Source organism: Bos indicus x Bos taurus, chromosome 27 (assembly GCF_003369695.1).
Source record: "Bos indicus x Bos taurus breed Angus x Brahman F1 hybrid chromosome 27, Bos_hybrid_MaternalHap_v2.0, whole genome shotgun sequence".
In the NCBI taxonomy this organism is placed as follows: Eukaryota; Metazoa; Chordata; class Mammalia; order Artiodactyla; family Bovidae; genus Bos; species Bos indicus x Bos taurus.
This window is the reverse complement of record NC_040102.1, coordinates 6,513,709-6,524,502: the sequence shown is the minus strand read 5'-3', so window position 1 is coordinate 6,524,502 and position 10,794 is coordinate 6,513,709. Positions and strand designations below refer to the sequence as shown.

General features: G+C 48.7%; 1 long non-coding RNA gene across 1 annotated transcript; it reads right to left on the bottom strand.

The window, feature by feature from the left end:
* Positions 1–1,455: 1,455 nt before the first annotated feature.
* Positions 1,456–10,253, bottom strand: LOC113884996. The gene is made up of 2 exons (XR_003509092.1): positions 10,035–10,253; positions 1,456–1,701 (listed from the first exon to the last, which is right to left on the bottom strand). It is a non-coding gene; the product is annotated as an uncharacterized LOC113884996 (long non-coding RNA).
* Positions 10,254–10,794: the final 541 nt, after the last annotated feature.

The window sequence follows — 10,794 nt, the reverse complement described above, 5'->3', positions numbered from 1 at the left end:
GGTGCTCATTGCTACTTCACTGTCTCTGCATTTGTAGGGGTGGGGCTGAGAAATATACACTTGTTAAGAGGGGGAAAGTCCAGATTTTATACTAATACATCCAATTCAAATTTAAGGCTATAGGATTTTAATATAACCTTTTAATTTTATATGAATCTTTTCTTACGTCAAAACTCTTGGTTCTGATGATGTTTCTCATCCTCCCCCCAACCTGACTTTCATCTTGAGAAGCTTCAGATGGACACACAGGCAAGATTAGTACAGTGTGTACCTGTACATCCTCCCTCCGGATCCACCATTTGTAATCACTTTGCAAATTTAATTTGCTTTGAGCAATTACAGAGGAAGTTGCCAGCTTTGTGACATTTCAGCCAGCCCTAAATGCTTCAGCTCGTACCTCCTAGGAACAGGCCATTCTGCAGCAAAATGTCAGTGCAGGAAACAACTCAGATGGAAATCTCTTAGATACTGCTCTGAGGAGGGGCACTGGTCATGGCTTTTCCACTGGACAACAGTCATGTTTTGCATCTTCAAAATATATGTTCTCCATGCAAACTCTGCATACATTTTACACAAATATACATGTATTTTGTGAAAACAAAATTCTTCAAAAGTACTTAACAGGAAGCCACTGCCTTTCAATGTTTTTCACATTCACCTCTGCTCCTTCTCTGAATGACATGCTTACCCCTCTTATTTTCACTTATCAACTTTAAACACCATCTGTTGTCTCATAAACCACAAGGACTTAGTTGATACTACCCACTCCCCTAACCACTGCACCACCAGGGAATTCCCCCACATTTTTATACTGCTTGATTTTTTTGTGTGCTTGTGACTGATCAAAGTGGAATGTGGACTTGTTCTTGCCAGAAAAGGGAAGGCAACCCTCTTTCTCCCAGCAGTGGGTGTCTACAGGCCTTGTGGTGCAGAGATGACAAAAGGCAGGGGCAGTGGTCCTGGAGAATGCTTCTGTGAGTGATGTGTAAGTAGATCATGTGACGGTGCCGGAGTTAGAAATGGTCCTCCAGGAACCAGCTATTAGGCCTCCTTACTCAGGATAGTTTTATGGTCCTAATGAAAGTTCTCAAATGCTAAGGTTAACAAACCCATAGCCCACGGTCCCGACCCAGGGAGGAGGAGGGGCAGCAGTTCTGGGCTCAGTAGATGGACAGGCTGCTGAGATTGCTGGGTCTGGGGATTGGCTTCTGCTACGAATGAGGGGGGCCTGAGGCTCTGTCATTTATCACGTGCTCTCGGTCTCACCTGGACCCCCTGCATTGCTCACCTGTAGATCTGGTGATGAATCAGAGTGGAGGTGGCAGGGCTTATGGCCTCGTCAGCATCCCCCAGTCCCATACTCGGTGGGCTTTGCAGCCTGGCATGTCTGCCCTTTTGAACTTCAAACTTTCTTAATCTCTTCCAAAAGGAGACACAAGACTCATTCTAGTCTCAAAGGCCGTCCTCCTCACAAAATCCTTTTATTAAAACAATGGTTACAAATACTCCACGTGGCTCCTGAGTGCCCTCTGCCATCGCTCCCAGCTCAGAGTCAACGGATGCAGCACTTGGCTTTGCCCCTGTAGCAGGTGCCTTCGATCCTGTTGTAGAGGGGGCAGGGCGATAGGTTGCAGGTCCCCCCTTTCCTGGCACATATGTAGCTGTCAGACTGCTGGCCGAGAGCCATAAGCTGGCCAGCACCTGAGAGAAGGGAAAAGCAACCATGTCAGACTCCTGGCTTGCGGCCACAGGGATTTCAGGATAAAGCAGGACAGACAGCCCTTTGCATAGCACATCACAGGGATTTCCCTTGCAAGAGCTTCACACCAAGATGACCTGAGGAGCTACTCGTGAAACACGGCATCTGAAGAGCCCCCTCAATGCTGGTGGGTTATGGTGTCTCCACACTTAGTGAGCCCTCATTTTTTGGCATTATCTTTGAAGATTCAGTACATTGTAGGGCCAAAAAGGAATAGCAACATATCTTATCAGAGTGCTTTGGTTACGTTCCTTATTATAGAATAAGTCTGTGTGATTTTTAGCAAAGCACTCAAACATTCTGAACCCCAGTTCTCAAATTTAAAATTAAGGAGACTAGATTATGTGATCTCAATCACTTTCAAGATTCTGAGGCTGGTCATCTTTCTTTTGGTTGGGAAATAGCACTTTTATGGTTACTTTTTTTTAATTTAAACTTTTTATTTTATATTGGAGTATAGCTGATTAACAATGTTGTGATAATTTCAGGCGGATGCAAAGGAACACACCCATACATGTACATGTATCCATTCTCCCCCAAATGCTCCTCCCATCCAGGCTGGCATGTAACATTGGGCAGAGTTCCATGTGCTATACAATACGTCCTTGTTGGACGTATAGTACTTATATATACCATTTTATATATATATATATATATATATATATAATACTTATATATACATATATAAACCGTTTTATATGTAGCAGTGTGTACATGTCCATCCTATTATGGCTGCATTTAATTCTCCAAGAAATGTATCACTTTTTCCTAACTAACTGACAGAGGAATAGAGATTAAATGTTCTCATTATCTAATCAGTCAATGGTTATATTATGTTAAAAGATGCAGGAAAATATTGGAAAAAATTCAACATTGATTCATGATTGAAAAAAAGAAAGAAAGAACTCCAATAAATAAGGACCTGGAGGAAACTTCCTTAACCTGATAAAGAGTACTTACAGCAGCCTACAGCACACTGTACACTTAATGGTCAAGCACTGAAACATTCCATGAGATGGCAATCAGACGAGCGTAACTGCTAGTCATTATCATTCCACATTGTACTTGAGGCACTAGTTAGGGGAATAAGATAAGAAAGAAAGAAACAAAAGGTAGAAGTGTTGGAAAGGAAGATAAAAATCTGTCTCTATTTGCAGATATTATGATTATATGTAGGCAGTCTAAAAGGAATTAACAGGAAAGCTTAGCAAATTTGCTATCCATGAGATCAATATACAGAAAGAAAAAAAAGAATTTTACTTCTGCAATCAACAGGAAAAAAAAGAAAGAAATAAAAACACCTTATAGAAGAGCATAAAACATGCCTTGTTACAAATCTAAAAAATAATGTGCAATATCTCTATCTGTAAAGAATATAGTATTTTTTTTTGTAATTTAAAGAGGCCCTCAATAAGTAGAAATGCTATGCTTAAACATTGGAGGATTAATTATTTTTAAACTTTTAATTTTCCCCCAATTAAGCGACTTCACTTTCAATTTCATGCATTGGAGAAAGAAATGGCAACCACTCCAGTATTCTTGCCTGGAAAATCCCAGGGACGGGGGAGCCTGGTGGGCTGTCATCTATGGGGTCGCACAGAGTGGGACATGACTGAAGCAACTTAGCAGCAGCAGCAGCAGCAAGCTGCAGTGCTAGCCCAAAACCATGAAAATCCCAGGAGATTCTTGCAGTGAAACTTGAAGAGCTGATTCTAAAATTTTTGTGGTAATTCAAAGGACCAAGAATAGCTAAGGCAGTCTTAGCAAAAAAGGCAGGAGAATTTGCTTTACTGGATTTTGAGACTAATTATAGAATGCAATGGCAACCCACTCCAGTATTCTTGCCTGGAAAATCCCATAGATGGAAGAGCCTGGTTAGGCTGCAGTCCACAGGGTAGCTAAGAGTCGGGCACGACTGAACGACTTCACTTTCACCTTTCATGCATTGGAGAAGGAAATGGTAACCCACTCCAGTATTCTTGCCTGGAGAATCCCAGGGACAGAGGAGCCTAGTGGGCTGCCGTCTATGGGGTTGTGCAGAGTCGGACACAACTGAAGTGACTTAGCAGCAGCAGCAGCAGCATAGAGCCACTGTAATTAGACCAGATGGTGAGGATACAAACATACCAACTGAACAGGGCAGACGAATATACAAACAGAATAGCAGAAGATGCCCAAGGAGATCCATGCAGATACTGAAAGTTGAACAACAGTGGCTCAGCATAACAGTGGAGGAAAATGGTCTCCTCCGTGCTTGGTTCTGGAACAATTAAATATTCATAATGGAAAAAATAAACCCTTTACCCTTAGTCACACCATACGTGCACATTAAAAATCACTGCCAGATGATTATAAACCTAGATGTAAAAGGAAAATCAATAAGCCCTCAGAAGACAACACTGAATATTCTTCATGCCTTTGGGCTAGAAAAAGATTTCTTAAGGCACCAAAGTACTAACACTAAAGGAAAAAATATGACACCCTTAACCACCTTAAAATAATGTGGAAAATTCTGAGAGTGAAAAACTAAGGCACAAGGTGAGGGAAGATATTTGTCATGCTTACAGCTGACAGGGCTGCTATGTAGAATCTATAAAAAACTACTCCAGATTACAGGGCCTCTTCTCCGACCAGCCTCCACACCCAGGAGACCAATCACTTAAAAGAGCCATGTCTGGGGCACCCCTGGTGGTCCAGTGGCTAAGAATCTGCCTTGCAATGCAAGAGACATGGGTTTGATCCCTGGCCCAGGAAGATCCCACATGCCTCAGAACAACTGAGCCCCATGTGCCACACTACTGAGCCTGTGCTCTAGAGCGTGGGATCCGCAACTACCGAAGCCCACGTTCTGGAAATCCCGTGCTCATCCCCAACAAGAGAAGCCACTACAACAAGAAGCCTGTACACGCAACAAAGAGCAGCCCCTGCTGCATAGCTAGAGAAGGTCCTCACATCAACGAAGACCCAGCACAGCCAGAATGAAGAAATAGATCCTTACAAAGAAGAAGCCATGTTTGATTCTGTGACTCTCTGGTTTGAAAGCCTCTGGGGCCCACCTGAACACTGATGGGGTCTCCTGCTGCCTCAGGCCTTATTGACCTGTGCTTCCCTACATCCCTGGCTCCTCTCCTGAGCCCTCACCCTGGTCCCAGCATGCTTTGTGCCTGGACAGCCCTGCAGAGTTGGAGCTGATGGCCTGGGTTTGACAGAGTCGCTGCTCTGTCTGTTACCAATCATGTGACTTTAGCCAAGTTATTAAACCACAGAATGGGGGTAATGATTCTTCCTCCCCATAGTGGAGCTGGGAGGACTAGAGTAAGGGTAAGAGCTCTGTTTTGTTTTGTTTTGTTTTTTTCCTCCTTCAATGCAGGAGACCAGGGTTCAATCCCTGGGTGGAGGAAGATTCCCTGGAGAAGGAAATGGCACCCTACTCCAGTATTCTTGCCTGGGAAATCCTATGGATGGAGGAGCCTGGCAGGCTACAGTCCATGGGGTCACAAAGAGTCGGACACGACTGAGCGGCTCGCCTACCTCCTGGGCTCTCATACCAGCTCTCCTTCCCATGTGGTTTGTCCTTGCCCTCTCTCATTTTGACAGAGGCAGAGTGAAGAGACAAAATAGGTGATTAAATAGTTAATCCCACTAGGGGACTGAAAGCAGAAAAATATTGGAGACCCCTGTAAGTTAATGATCACTTGAGAGCAGGCTTGCTTAACCATAAAACCAAGCAGGCTTCAGTTCAGTTCAGTTCAGTTCAGTCGTTCAGTCATGTCTGACTCTTTGCAACCCCATAAATCGCAACATGCCATGCCTTCCTGTCCATCACCAACTCCTGGAGTTCACTCAGACTCACATCCATCGAGTCAGTGATGCCATCCAGCCATCTCATCCTCTGTCGTCCCCTTCTCCTCCTGCCCTCAATCCCTCCCAGCATCAGAGTCTTTTCCAATGAGTCAACTCTTCACGTGAGGTGGCCAAAGTACTGGAGTTTCAGCTTCAGCATCATTCCTTCCAAAGAAATCCCAGGACTGATCTCCTTCAGAATGTACTGGTTGGATCTCCTTGCAGTCCAAGGGACTCTCAAGAGTCTTCTCCAACACCACAGGTCATAAGCATCAATTCTTCGGTGCTTGCTTAGCAACAAAACCATGCAGCATAGGCACAAGGCATGGCTCAAAACAGTAAAACAACAGTGGCATGAGACCCACGTCTGCCCAGTGAGCTCAGTGAGTCAATGATCCCCAGACATGGTCTCTGCACACATAGTAAAATTAATTTGTGGACCTAGCTCGACCAAGAAGGGATGAGAAAATGCCCCTGTTCAACCTGGAGGAAGAGCAATGCTGGAAGCATGATGTCCACCTAAGAAAGTCAAAGAAGTTCTTCTCCCCCTCCCCACTTTTCCATTGCTTATAAACAAAGGCAGTAAGTTTTTGGGGTGCAGCACCCCATTGTCTGCCCACTTTTAAACCTCACAAATGTCATAGTCTAATAAATCACTTCTATCACTTTGGAAATGGCAACCAACTCCAGTGTTCTTGCCTGGAGAATCCCAGGGATGGTGGAGCCTGGTGGGCTGCCATCTATGGGGTCGCACAGAGTCAGACACGACTGAAGCGACTTAGCAGCAGCAGCAGCATCACTTTGCCTGTCCTTGAATTCTTTTCTGGGCTAAGAGATAAAGAACTTTGGTACCAGAGCTCTTCAGAAACACCCCTGGCCAAAAATGACTCCAAACAGTTTCACTTTCAATGGTTTAATTAAGTTGGGGCTGAAAATCCAGATTCCCACCTCGGCCAGGCAGATAACACAGCTCCGTGAAATGGGCTGAGGTGAGGCCGTAGGGACTGGTGGGGTGTTTGGGGTCCCGAGGAGTGCATCCTGTGTGAAGGCAAAGCCACTCTTGAGCCGCAGCTCACTGCTGCCATGCAGGAATCTGCCACATCTGTTGTGTCTTTAGGAGAAGATGGCACCCCACTCCAGTACTCTTGCCTGGAGAATTCCATGGATGGAGGAGCCTCGTGGGCTGCAGTCCATGGGGTCATGAAGAGTCGGACACAACTGAGCGACTTCACTTTCACTTTTCACTTTCATGCATTGGAGAAGGAAATGGAAACCCACTCCCGTGTTCTTGCCTGGAGAATTCCAGGGACGAGGGAGCCTGGTGGGCTGCCATCTATGGGGTCGCACGGAGTTGGACATGACTGAATCGACTTAGCAGCAGCAGCAGCAGTAGCAGCAGCAACATGTACACACTGCTATATTTGATTTGGATAACCAAAGGGCTTCCCTGGTGGCTCAGCAGGTAAAGGATCTGCCTGCAATACAGGAGACACAGGAAACTTGGGTTCAACCCCTGGGTCAAGAAGATCTCCTGAGGAGGGCATGGCAACCCACTCTATTGTTCTTGCCTGGAGAATCCCATGGACAGAGGAGCCTGGCGAGCTACACTCCATGGCATCACAGAGACAGACATTGACTGAAGCCACTGAGAACACAGCCAAAAGGACCTACCAAATAGCACAGGGAACTCTGCTCAATATTATGTAACAACCTAAACTGGAAAAGATTTTGAAAAAAGAGTAGACACATGTATACGTACAACTGAATTATGTTGCTGTACACTTGAACATAACACATTTTTCATCAAGTATACTCCAATATAAAATTAAAAGTTAAATAAAATTTTAAAACATTTTTAAGGAAAGAAGATAAAAATCTGATTCTTTTGTGATATATCTTGACTTTTAATTGGGAGAGAGTTAAATATTATTTTGAAAATTCCATGAACTCAAAAATGACTTTCATCATTCCCTCACTTCTCAGCATCCTCAACAAAGCCTTCCCAGCTCCTCGAGACCCTGTCAGCTCTCACCGTCACGTGTTCCCCTAGTATTGTGCTCTTAACAGCATTTCACAGCACAACTGTCATTGGCTAAGGAATTCTGTAATCGGTTTGCTTGTGCTCTGCTTCTCAAATGTGCAACCATGGATTCTGGGGCTGTTCCCTAATGCATCCCCTCATCCTGGGGCAATGCCTGCCTGCAGCAGCTCTTCGCCGGATACTCCTTGAACAACAAGGACACAGCCTCAGCCTTTCTCAGCACCTCTGTTGGGCTCCTGTCCAGCTTCTGCAGGGACCTGGGTAGCCTTGCCACTGTGACATTATTCCATGTTCACACAAAGACCATCCGTGTAAGCTAATAGTGGGCGACACAGGCCTTTTTCTCTGACCAGGATAAAAACTGCCCAAGAACACCAAGTCTTAGGATCTCCTGCAGTGACCACAAAGCGCTGGTTCCCCGGGGCCTCACAGGCCTCGATTCCCTACCTGTGAAACGACCCGGTCTGAGGGCTCTTCCAGAAAAGGAGTGAACCGACCCTGTAGGGGTTCGGGGTGGCTGAGCAGTGCCGCCTCCCTCCCTGCACTAGCCCCAGGCCTCTGGCATTGGGGCAGCCTGCTGGCAGGGCGGGTATTGCAGGGGCGGCTGCAGCAGCTGCAACAACCAGCACAAAGCAACGAACACGCAACCACAAGGAGGGGAAACACCCCAGCTGGCAGCTGAGCACGGGGCACCTCAACCCTGGGACACAGGTTGGGGACCCTGGTGTGTTCTGATGCAGAAAACACCTGGGGTCTTCCTCCCCTCCAGAAGTTTCGCATCCCCCGGAAAATGTGGTATCGAGCTTGCCCTTCCCTGCAGCCCCTTTCCTGGTGTGAGCATCTCAGGGCTCAGAGGGGGTGCTCCATCTGCAGGGACCCTGCTGCTCAGGCCCCCCTAGCTCCAGCCCAGAGGTGGGGAGGACCTCACTCCACCCCTTCTAGAAGAGCAGTTGGGCTCGGCGAGCAGTCCTGAAGGTCCCCATCCTGAGGCCCTCTTTGCTGCTGCTTCTGTGCAGACAGGGCTTGCCTGTCGTCCAAGGGCAGTATCTAAGCCAGTCCAGTTTACGCTGGGCATGCCATCAGATCAGCTGCCATTTCTGGAAGGAGTGATTAGTAAGCGCAATTCCTCCTGCGTGTCCCCAGGAACACGTTTTTTCGAGGCTTTGGATGAGATGCCTGTAATCCTACTTAGATGTCACAGACTGAAAACAACTCTTCATGTTAATATAGTGGCTTTCAAACATTTTCAGTGTGAACTGAGCTGCGGTAAGAGACTTTGCACGGCTGTTCATGAACTCACGTGCTGTGAGATGAGTATGATAACAGCAGGACACTGCATGGATTTCTCTGAGTCTCTTAAGGGTCCCGACTGGAAACATTAAAGTCTGCATTGGAATACTTCGGAACCCAGCTGTCCGAGGGGAGCTCTGAGGAACCCCTGGAGTAAGTGAGGCACAACTGCACAACGACGTGCTGGCCTGGAGGAAAGCACAGCGGGGCTTGCAGGGAATTCCAGAGCTTAAGGCTCTTAGAGCCCTCTGCCGCAGCCCACTCACTCTGCCAACGTGGAAACTAACAGCCAGAAGAGGTGACTGGCTGGAGACGACCTGGGATTGAGTGGCAGGGCTGGGATAAACTGTGTTCTTGATTCTTCTGGCAGGCAGGGGCTCGCCTTCTCTTACACCAGGGGCATTGCTGCTTTGACCCTGAGGAACTGGCATCCCCTGGCCTGACACAGAGCTCCCCTGCGGTGCACTGGGGAATGGGCCACCCTGGAGGATGTGAGAGGATTTCTCAAGGAAGGTGGATCCCTGAGTGTCTGCACACGAGTCAAAGACTCCGGTGGAACTGGTCTTGTGGGCAGGGCAGGTGGCACCTGCTTGCAGGAGAACATCTGGGAGCGTCCACCCTGGGCCCTGGCAAGAGACGGGGTGCACCTCTGGGCTGGCTGGGACACTGTGCCTCTCGGGGGTAAGGGGGCATCTTGCAGATGGAGTAGGGGTCCCCTTCACAGAGGATACTTTATGGAATCCCAAGACAGAGACAGGGCTTGGGTTGTGGGGGCTGCCTGGCACCTGACATCCCCACCAAAGGCAGAGGGAAGGGAGCCCTGAGGGAGACATGAGAGAGAAACAGGAGGGCTCTCCTGCTGCTCAGCTGCCCTCAGGCTCCTGGGAGAACTAGCCCAGGGAGGCTCTAGGCAGGCAGGTGCACTCCTTGCACTCAGGATGGCCTGGACCCCTCGGTCAGACCACCCCATGCCATCTGCCCCCGACAGGCCGCTTAGCCCCGGAGAGGCCTTCCTGCTGCCTTGGGTTTGGGTTGCAGAGAAGGTCAACCTCAGATGTGTACCCAAGTTCCAGCCCCGGGTGCTGCAGGGTCCTGGCTCACCTGGGCCCAGCTGGGAGAGAAGCAGGCCGAGGGCCAGCAGCAGCAGGTGGAGGACCCTCATGGTGGCCGCCGGCGGCCAGAGGCCCAGGGAGGGAGGCTCAGGGGAGGCCGGGCTCCATAGGCTCCAGAGGCAGCAGGGTTACCGCCTTTATAGGGCTGGAGGATTGCACAACCGCACACACCAACGTGAAGGGCGGCGTCCAAGGCCAGGGAGAGATTCGAATAAATAACCCTTCACGTCAAGCCCTGAGTTGTCAGGGAGTCATGTGGACGCGCATCTCCCTTCGGCTGCAGCTGGATCCTGCGCTGGGCTTGCAGGCCTGGAGGCGGCGCCTGCTCTGCTCTGGGTCCCCGAGGAGCCGCTCAGATGGAGTTCCTGGGACGGGAGTGCACGCTGGAACCCTTCCTGCCAGAGGCTCAGGGAGCTGGAGAGGTGGCCCCGGGGGCACTGAGTCAGGCGGCCACCTGGCTGGCAGCCCGCATCAGGCCTTTAGCTGAGCTGCACTCTCCATGCGGTGCCCCAGACTTCACCCTTCTGCTGCTGCTGCTGCGGCTAAGTCGCTTCAGTCGTGTCTGACTCTGTGCGACCCTGAGATGGCAGCCCACCAGACTCCCCTGTCCCTGGGATTCTCCAGGCAAGAACACTGGAGTGGGTTGCCATTTCCTTCTCCAATGCATGAAAGTGAAAAATGAAAGTGAAGTCTCTCAGTCGTGTCCGACTCCCAGCGACCCCATGGACTACAGGCCACCAGGCTCTTCC